Here is a 9,724-nt window from a genome sequence, read left to right on the forward strand (position 1 = left end):
CTGATTTGGGGGGTGGGGGGAGGGAAATGCATTAGGATGGTCAGGAAAATGGGATTGTGAAGCTTATGGGAACCAAGCATTAGCTTTTTCTGGATCATTGTGGTTTTAGTTTGGGTGTGTTTTCCTGGAATGTATTTGCATATTTCTCTTTCTCTGGCTATTACTGTCTTCCTCTCTCCATCCCCTCCCAGCTCTCCCATTAAAGAAGACTAAGTCTCCACTCCAGGGGATGGTGCAATGGTCAAGCCCAGGCTGGAAGGGCATCTAGAGTGGACTGGGGAGTGTCCGGCATGGGCCGGGGGCCGCTTTGTGCAGCAGCTTGCTCCTCACCCTGGCTGGAAGGGATGGTGTGTGGGATGTGGGGGCTTAGTCTCAGTGTGCAGATGCTGGTCTGTAAACCAGCTTCCTTTGCCTCACGACAGTAACCTCCAAATCTTTGCAAGCATGCTTCTCATGGACGGGCACCATCCAGGCCTCACTCTGACACTCTCATATCTCTCTCCTGACTGTCTTTCCCACTAGGCCTGCTCTCTGTATCCCTGCATGAGTAGCAACAGCCCTGAGCTTAGCACTTCTGCCAGAGCCATGGTCCTTCTCCACAGGAAGCAGAGCAGCCTCACTCCGCTATCTGGACTTCAGTGTTCTGCAGCGGTCTTGCACTCCTCGGGGTGGTTCAGAGGTGGCGTCCCCAGAGCTGCAACACTGGGCAGCACACTTTGGTGGCCTTATGGGGGAGTTAGCCTGTGGGCACAGTCCTATTTCCTGGACCAGACCCTCCCTTGCAGCCCCTGCTTTCCTGCTGATGGGTTCCCCAGTAAGGGGTGGGAGCCTTGACGAGCTGCCACTGCACATAGTGCTATTAAGTGAGCCCGAAGGCTTTGAAAACCCTTGTTCTGGGGCAGTGTCCCAACTTCCCAGTCCACCCACTGCCAGGTCACCTTTTATTTTATTTAAGCACCCACTTTTTAAAGTGGCCCCTGGTCTCCCTCCAGGTGAGCGGATATGAAAGAAGCACATGTTTATCTTTACTGATCTCCCCTGGTGCCATACACTATCAGACAAGGAGCCATTTAATCCTGATGCTGAATGTCATATACCCTCTCCTGCAAGGGGCTTGTGAGAGTGTGTGCGCGTATGGGCATGCTTAACAGTTGTTTGGAGTATTCATGGGAGAAACGTATTTGTGTCTCCAAAAATGTTTTTAACTGCATTTTTAATACCTGAGAAAAGCCACTCCCTGGCTGACGGCCACTGGTGCTCACATTCAGAGCACAAGGCTTTCTTTCATTCTTATTCCACAGTCTGGGTTGGCGTCTGTGTGAGAACTTGAAAGCATCAGGAAATGGCATTCTTTTCACTCTTTATTTGCAGAATTTGTTAGTTATGGAGCCCTTGTCAGAGTGTCTAGTGTTTGCTATGACTTTGGGCATGACTGGAGCAAGTTCAGCCCAGCTCTGGGCAGCTGCGTCTGCAGACAGAGCTCCCTTCCTCCACTCTCCCACCCCCTGCCTCTCCCCCCATGCCCCAGTTCTTGAGCTCTGTGTAGATTGGTTAGAGCATGGCCCCTGGTTAGTCGCATTCCCAGTGGTTGGTTCATTCCCATGCTTGGCTCATTGGGGGTTCAATGGTCTTCAGTACAGTGTGCGTGCGTGCTCAGTAGCTTCAGTCATGTCCAACTCTTTGCAACCTCATGGACCGTAGCCCGCCAGGCCCCTCTGTCTGTGGGATTCTCCAGGCAAGGATACTGGAGTGGGTTTCCATGCCCTCCTCCAGGGGATCTTCCCAAGCCAAGAATCAAACCCAGGTCTTCAGGTTCTTTATCCATTGAACCACCTGGGAAACCCAATCTTCAGCCCAGACCACTCCCTAACCCTCACTCAAGGACCTGCCATTATCCCCTCAGTTTCCCTAGATCTTACCTTTGCTGGATGATTTCTCTGCAAAAAACAAGGGTATGAGCTAGGAAAAAATGGATTTCCAGTCTTCATTCTGGTGGCTTTGGCATGACCTTCACCTCAGTTTCTCTCCTTTGGGTCATTCCTTCCAGTCCATTCCCTCCTGGTCTGCCTTACCCTGTGGCCCCCTGTGCCTCTCGCCATAGGTGATTGCCCATCAGCACTAACCAGGGCTGGCCCCCCAGCCCTTCCCATCTCCCCATGTGGCACCCTCCCTTTCTAGAGATGTTTGGCTTCCAGAAACTCTTCTATGCCAGGCACAGGCAGGTGGTGCTCTGGGGTCAGGAACAGATTTGCTTCTCCAAGGTAAAAAGATGTGTAATCTCATCTAGAAAGCACCAGGAGGTGAAGCCTGGGGCTCACATGGCTTGCCCAAATCACACAGAATGGAGGAGGGGCCAGTCCTGTTCCCAAGAGGCTCCCAGGTACAGTGACTGGACATTGCTGGTTAGAACTGAGCTCCCTGCAGGTATGTTTTTGCTGTTTACTCAAAGCAGTCAATCCTAAAGGAAATCAACCTTGAATATCCATTGGAGGGACTGATGCAAAAGCTGTTGCTCCAATACTTTGGCCACTTGATGCAAAGAGCTGACCCATTGGAAAAGACTCTGATGCTGGGAAAGCCTGAAGGCAGGAGAAGGGAACAGCATAGGATGATGGTTGGATGGCACCACCGACGCAATGGACATGAGTTTGAGCAAGCTCCAGGAGATGGTGAAGTTACAGGGAAGCCTGGCGTGCTGCAGTGCATGGAGTCACAAAGAATTAGACGTGACTTAGCAACTGAACAACAATTATTTTATTATTTTAAGGCTGGAAAAATGGAACTGATATCCTTGAGCTAAATGTGAAAACCAAATTACTGTTATGTTCCTACCAAATATATGCCTGCCCCCAAATCCTTTTTTAGGCTGAGAATGTCCAACATAGTGGCTATTAGCCACATATGGCTATTGAGTATTGGGAATGTGGTTACTGCAACTGAGAAGTGTGTGTGTGAGTGCCTTTTTTGTTATGAAATATATATAACATAAAATTTACCCTTTTCAAGTTTATACAGTTCAGTGACACTAAGTATATTCACATTGTTGTGTGGACTCATATCATTGTATCATTAATATCCGACTCCAGAACGTTTCCATCACAACAACCTGAAACTCCATATTCATTAAACAAGAACTTCCCATATCCCCCTCCTCCCTGCCCCTAGTAACCACCGTTCTACTCTCTGTCTCTATAAATTTCCCTATTCTAGGTACCTCATATAAGCTGGAGCATATATTTGTCCTTCTGTGTCTGGTTTATTTCACTAAGCATGATGTTTTCAAGGTTCATCATGTTATAGCATATGTCAGAATTTCCTTCCTTTTAAGGCAGGCTAATATTCCATCATATGAATACACCAAATTTCATCTATCCTCTCACCTGTCAATGGACATTTATGCTATCTGTGCCTTATGGCTATTTCAAATAATGCTGTTGTGAACAAAATTGTGCAAATCATCTGTCTGAGGGTCCCTGCTTTCAGTCGTCTTGAAAGTAGAATTGCTGGATCATGGTAATTATGTCTAGTGTTTTGAGGAGTCACAGTACTATTTTCAGTAGTGGCTGCACCATTTTAAATTTCTACCAGCAATGCACATAGGTTCTAATTTCTCCACATCCTTGCCAAAAGTTATTTTCTGGGGTTGTGTGTGTGTGTTGATAATAGCCATCAAAAATTGAGGTCCAGAGGAGAAGGGGGCAACAGAAGATGAGATGGTTGGATGGCATCACTGACTCAATGGATGTGTTTGAGCGAACGCCAGGAGATAGTGAAGGACAGGGAAGCCTGGCGTGCTGCAGTCCATGGGGTCACACAGAGTCAGACACGACTTAGCAACGGAATAACAACAATGGCTGAAAAGTGGTATCTCATTGTGGTTTTGATTTGTATTTCCTTAATGATTAGTGATGCGGAGCATATTTCATTTGCTTTTTGGCCATTTGTGTATCTTCTTTGGAGAACTGTCTATTAAGTCCTTTGCCCATTTTTGAAATGGATTGTTTGTGGAGTTTTGTTATTGTTGTTTCCATGTAGGAGTTCTTTATACATTATGGATATTAATCCTGTATCAGATATGTGATATGCAAATATTTTCTTCCATTCAGTGGATCGTCTTTCTTTTTGCTTTTCTTAATAGTGTCTTTGAGTGCACACAAGTTTTTAATTTTGGCGAAGTCTGATTTATTTTTTCTTTTGTTGTCTGTGCTTTTTCTAGGAAATCATTGCTGAGTTTGAAGCTTTTCTCCTATGTTTTCTACTGAGAGTTTTATGTCTCACCTTTGTGACTTTGACCCAGTTTGAGTCAAGTGTAAGGTATGAGTCCAGGCTTATTGTTTTGCACGTGAATATCTGGTTTCCCCAACACCATCTGTAGAAAAAACTATCTTTTCCTCATTGAACAGTCTTGGAACCCTAACCAAAAATCATTTGACCCTGTATGTGAGAATTTAACCTCTGAGCTTTGTATTCTATCCCGTTGGTCTGTGTGAATCCTGCCTTTATGCTGCGGTCACACTCTCTTGCTTGCCGTAGATTTGTAGTAAGTTTTGCAGTCAGGAAGTGTGAGTCCTCCACATTTGTTCGTCAAGATTGTTTTGGCTGTTAAGGTCCCTTGAAATTCCTTATGTCTATGCCGTCTATCATATGTGTAGATTTGCCTCACCAGGACTGCAATCAAAATGCAGAACTGCTCCACTAAAATTCTCTCTTACATCGCTTTATGGTCACACATTTTCTCCCTTTCCCTCTCACCACTAAAGCCTGGTACCCGCTAACTTGTTTTCCCTGTCTGTACTTTTGCCACTTGGGAATGTTATAAAAATGGGACCATACAACATATAATCTCTCGAGATTAGCTTTTCTCATTCTGTGTAATCCTCTTGAGGGCTATCCAAGTTGTTGCATGTACTAATATTTTCTTCCTGTTTAGTGCTGAGCAGGATACCGTGGTATGGATGTACCACAGTTTGTTTAACCTTTTACCTATTAAGGAACATTTTGGTTGTTTCCAATTTTGGACCATTACAATAGAGCTGCTTTATGTATAGATGTAAATTTTTATTTCTCTGGGGTAATTACTCAGGAGTATGATTGCTGGGCCATGTGTGTGTTTGATTTTAAGGAAACTGCCATACTTTTCCACAGTGACTGTATCATTTACTTTGTCACCAGTAATTTTGAGAGATCCAGTTTCTCCACATCCTCACCAACATTTGGTATTATTGTTGTTGTTGTTGTTGCTGTTACTTTAGTTTTAGCGGTTCTAACTAGTGTGTAGTAGTATCTCATTATGGTCTTGCTGCTGCTGCTGCTAAGTCACTTCAGTCGTGTCCGACTCTGTGCGACCCCATGGACGGCAGCCCACCAGGCTCCCCCGTCCCTGGGATTCTCCAGGCAAGAACACTGGAGTGGGTTGCCATTCCCTTCTCCAATGCACAAAAGTGAAAAGTCAAAGTGAAGTCGCTCAGTCGGGTCCGACCCTCAGCAACCCCATGGACTGCAGCCCACCAGGCTCCTCTGTCCATGGGATTTTCCAGGCAAGAGTACTGGCGTGGGGTGCCATTGCCTTCTCCCATTATGGTCTTACTATACATTTATTTCCCTAAAGATGTGATGCTGGATATTCTTTCATCTCTTTGTCATCTGTGTATCGTATTCAGTGAAATCTCTATCTGTGTCTTTTGCCCATTTTCTAATTGGATTGTTTTCTTTTAACTGTTGAGTTTTGAGAGGTTGTGTGTGTGTGTGTGTGTGTGTGTGTGTGTATTCTAGATACTAGTCCTTGTAAATATTTTCCCCTAGTTTATATCTTTTTTTTTTTTTCATCTTAACAGGGTCTTTCAGTTTTAAATTTTGATGAAGTCCAATATATCAATTTGTTTTCTTTCAGGGATCATGTTTTTGGTGTCATATCGAAGAACTCATCATCAAGCTCTAGTTCCCCAAGATTGTCTTCTATGTTTTTCCCCAAGGTTTTACATTTAAATATGTGATCTATTTTGAGTTAATTTTTATATGAGATGTAAGACTCAGGACTTCCCTGGTGGTCCAGGGGCTAAAACTCCATGCAGGGGGTTCAGGTTCAATTCCTGATTGGGGAACTAGATGTCACATACCACAACTAAGAACCCAGATGTTGCAATGAAGATCAAAGATCCTGTGTGCTGCAACCAAGACCTGGTGCAGCCAAATAAATAGATTAAATAAATATTTTTCAGAAAAGATGTGAGACTCAAGTCAGGATCCATTTCTGACCTACCTATGTCCAGTTGTTCCAGCACTGTTTGTTGAAGACCACCTTTCCTCCACTGCATTGCTTTTACATTTTTGTAAAAAGTCAGTTAACAGAGTTCTATTTCTGGGTTCTCTGTTTCATTGATCTATGTCTATCAACACCATACAGTCTTATTTACTGGTATCGATATAGTAAGCCTTGAAATCAAGTAGACTGATTTCTCCCACTACCTTTCTTTTTCAACATTGTTTTACCTTTTCATATAAAATTTAGAATAATCTTATCTATATGTGAATTTTTCTTAGATTTTTAATATTTCAAATTACTCAGAAAAAAATAAATATGTGCAAACAAACACAGATAAGGCTAAAGAGACAAAAGGTAAATAACTGGTGAATCTAGGTAAAGGGTATAATGTAACTTACAATTTTAAAAGTTTGAAATTACATCAAACATGTCTCATAATTTAGTGACCCAGATTAACAACTAGGGCCTGAGTTTAACTCTCTCTAGGCAGCCCTGTTTCCTTTATGGCTGAGACCAATTTCTCCTGTGTCCCCAACTGAGGGGTATAGAAGTGGGCTAAGAGTCTGGCTGATGCTCTTGCCAGAGAATGTCACCTCAGTGAGATTTACAGACTGAGCTCAGGGGTCCACAGCACCAGCAGGAACGAGGTGGTGCTCAGGAAGGACTGGAAAAGGAAGGAAGGTGCATGAGCCAAAGCTTCAGGAGCAGATAGCGACAGAATACCTCAGAGCAGGACCCCGTGCCCCTCAGCAGCCACCATGCCAGGTGCAGCCTAGACCAGCAGGGGGCGCCAGGACCCGCAGGACCTGGTGTGGATCTCGGTCCCTCTGCCTGGTTTTCACTTTGTCCATGCCTCACGAAGAAGGGGGCCTCTGAAAGACTGAATATTTATCTAAGGAGTCACCCTAGAGCTACCTAAGGAGAAGTTTCAGTTTATTGGATCAGACGGAGATCGCCAGTTCTACTAAATCAATCAATAGAAACACACACACACACACACACACAATTTCCCTCTATAAATAGGCAGTGTAAATATACATCTTCTACATTCCCGACAAAATGTGATACCTGGACCTGAACATAAGAGTCCAGGTGAGACCTGGCCAGCACAGTGGTGAGAGGACCATGAATCCCTTATTCCAGATCTTATAGGATATATCTTCATTAATCTAGTCTGAGATTGCAGACTCACTGTCAGCAAACACCATCAAAACTTTTTCACATTGCTCACAGAAAAGACCTTGATAGTTAATTTTCATTGAATAGTTTTCTTTATTTTCAAGATATTACATGTATTATAAGAAACTTTGAAAATGAAGAAAAGCATGCAAAAGAAAATTTAAATCATTCATAGCCCTGCCCATCAGTTACTACTGATTAGTTTGATTACATCTTCCATTTTTTAAAATCACACACAAATGCAGTCTCTTAGTATTTTATAACTGAAAATATTTAGAAGATGTTTAAACATTTTCCTGTACCATCAGATATTCTTTCTCCTCATTATTTTTTAAGACCATATACCAGAGTTTCTCAACACTATTTTTCAACATTATTGACATTTTGGAACATATAATTCTTTATTGTGGGGAAATTTTCTATACATTGTAGAATTTTTACTAATACCTTTTATCTCTACCCACTAAATACCAGGAACATCTCCCCTTCCCCACAGGTTGTGACAACCAAAAATATCTCCAGGCTTTGCCAAATGTCCCCTGGGGGAAAAATTATCCCCAGTGGAGAATCACTGCTTTATAGTACTTTATCCTATGTAAATACTATCCTTTATTTATATAGTCATACCATTAGATACATCAATGTGTGCTATACATAGCTATTCTCTATCATAAATAATGCTGGGATGGACATTTCTCTTTTTGTTATTTTATATATTTTACACATTTTCAAAAGCGACTTTTTGAGTCTAAGAATATACTTGTTTTAAAAGTCTGTTTTTTAAAGGCCAGTGATATACATTGTTAATTTTCTTTTAGTAGCATACTTCTTTACACTCTTACCAAGAGTTTTTGAAGTAATCTGTTTTCCCAACACTTGCTAGCTCTGGGATTTATATATATTTTTAAAGATCTTTGCACATTTTATTTTTGATATACAGTTGACCCTTTGATAACACTAATTTGAACTTCACAGGCCCACTTATACTTGGATTTTTTTCAATAATAAATACTATAGTGCTACATGGTTGATCCACATGGTTCCTGAATCCACGGGTGCAGAATCACAGATTTGGAGGATTGGAGGATGTGGAGGGCCAACTGTAAGCGACAATCTTGTAATGCTATTTTTGACTCCCCAAAGGATCAGTGCCCTTAATCCCCAAGGTGTTTAAAGTTCGAGTGTAATTGTAAAGCACAGTCGTCCTAGTTACATTCCATCTTGAAAATTCTTTGTTTTAGCCTATGAGGACATTTTATATTCTGTTTCTGTCTCTGACAAGTTTTCTCTCTTTAACTTCATGTCACTTCCAGCTTTGATGAGAATTAAAACACTATAAAAGATAGTGAATGTATCCTAGACTCCTGCATCAGGCCAACAGAAATTTCCCATCAATCCAATAGTTCAGCTTCTTCAGGTACAGCCATCCAGCACTCACTTGTCCCAGCCCCCAGCTCATATTTTCCAACCTTTCCTAAAAGATACAGTGGAAGATACTGTCAGATGTTTTGTTGAGGTCTGGGTATGCTGTGTCTACCACATTCCTCTGATGAAACAGTCTAATAATCCTTTACCTGTGGCTAGTCCCTTACATATGGGAAGCGTTTTTAGAACCATTTCATACAACATTCACACAACTCCATGATATTGTAATGAGGAGGCTGAGGCTCAGGAAGTTTAGGTAATGTATAAAGGCTGACAGAGGTGGTAAGTAGCACAGCTCAGATAGGACACAGGGTTCCTTACTTTCTGCCGTGATCAACAAAATTTTTAGTGGTGATCCTTGCTTCCAGCAATTATGGCTTCCTTTCTAAGTCCCATTAGTCAGTATCAAACTCCCCAGCATAATGCCTGCTCAGTAAGTCTTCCCTTTCCTGGATCATCATTTAGCCATGTCCCCCATTCTTTGGACTTCCCTGGTGGCTCAGATGGTAAAGTGTCTGCCCGCAATGCGGGAGACTTGGGTTCAGTCTCTGGATTGGGAAGATTCCCTGGAGAAGGAAATGACAACCCACTCCAGTACTCTTGCCTGGAAAATTCTATAGACAGAGGAGCCTTGTATGCTACAGTCCATGGGGTCGCAAAGAGCTGGACATGACTGAGTGACTTCACTCACCCATTCCTTCAAGAACCTGGGGGCAAATGTGTCTGGGCCAAAAAAATCAGAAATTATTTAGAGAAAGCAACTGCTTTCCCTCAAACTCTTGACCAATGTTGATTTTTTTACAATTTTAAAAATTCTATACTTCTCTGTAAAACTAGATCAACTAATACCTAAATACA

This window comes from Capricornis sumatraensis, chromosome 1 (genome assembly GCF_032405125.1).
Source record: "Capricornis sumatraensis isolate serow.1 chromosome 1, serow.2, whole genome shotgun sequence".
In the NCBI taxonomy this organism is placed as follows: domain Eukaryota; kingdom Metazoa; phylum Chordata; class Mammalia; order Artiodactyla; family Bovidae; genus Capricornis; species Capricornis sumatraensis.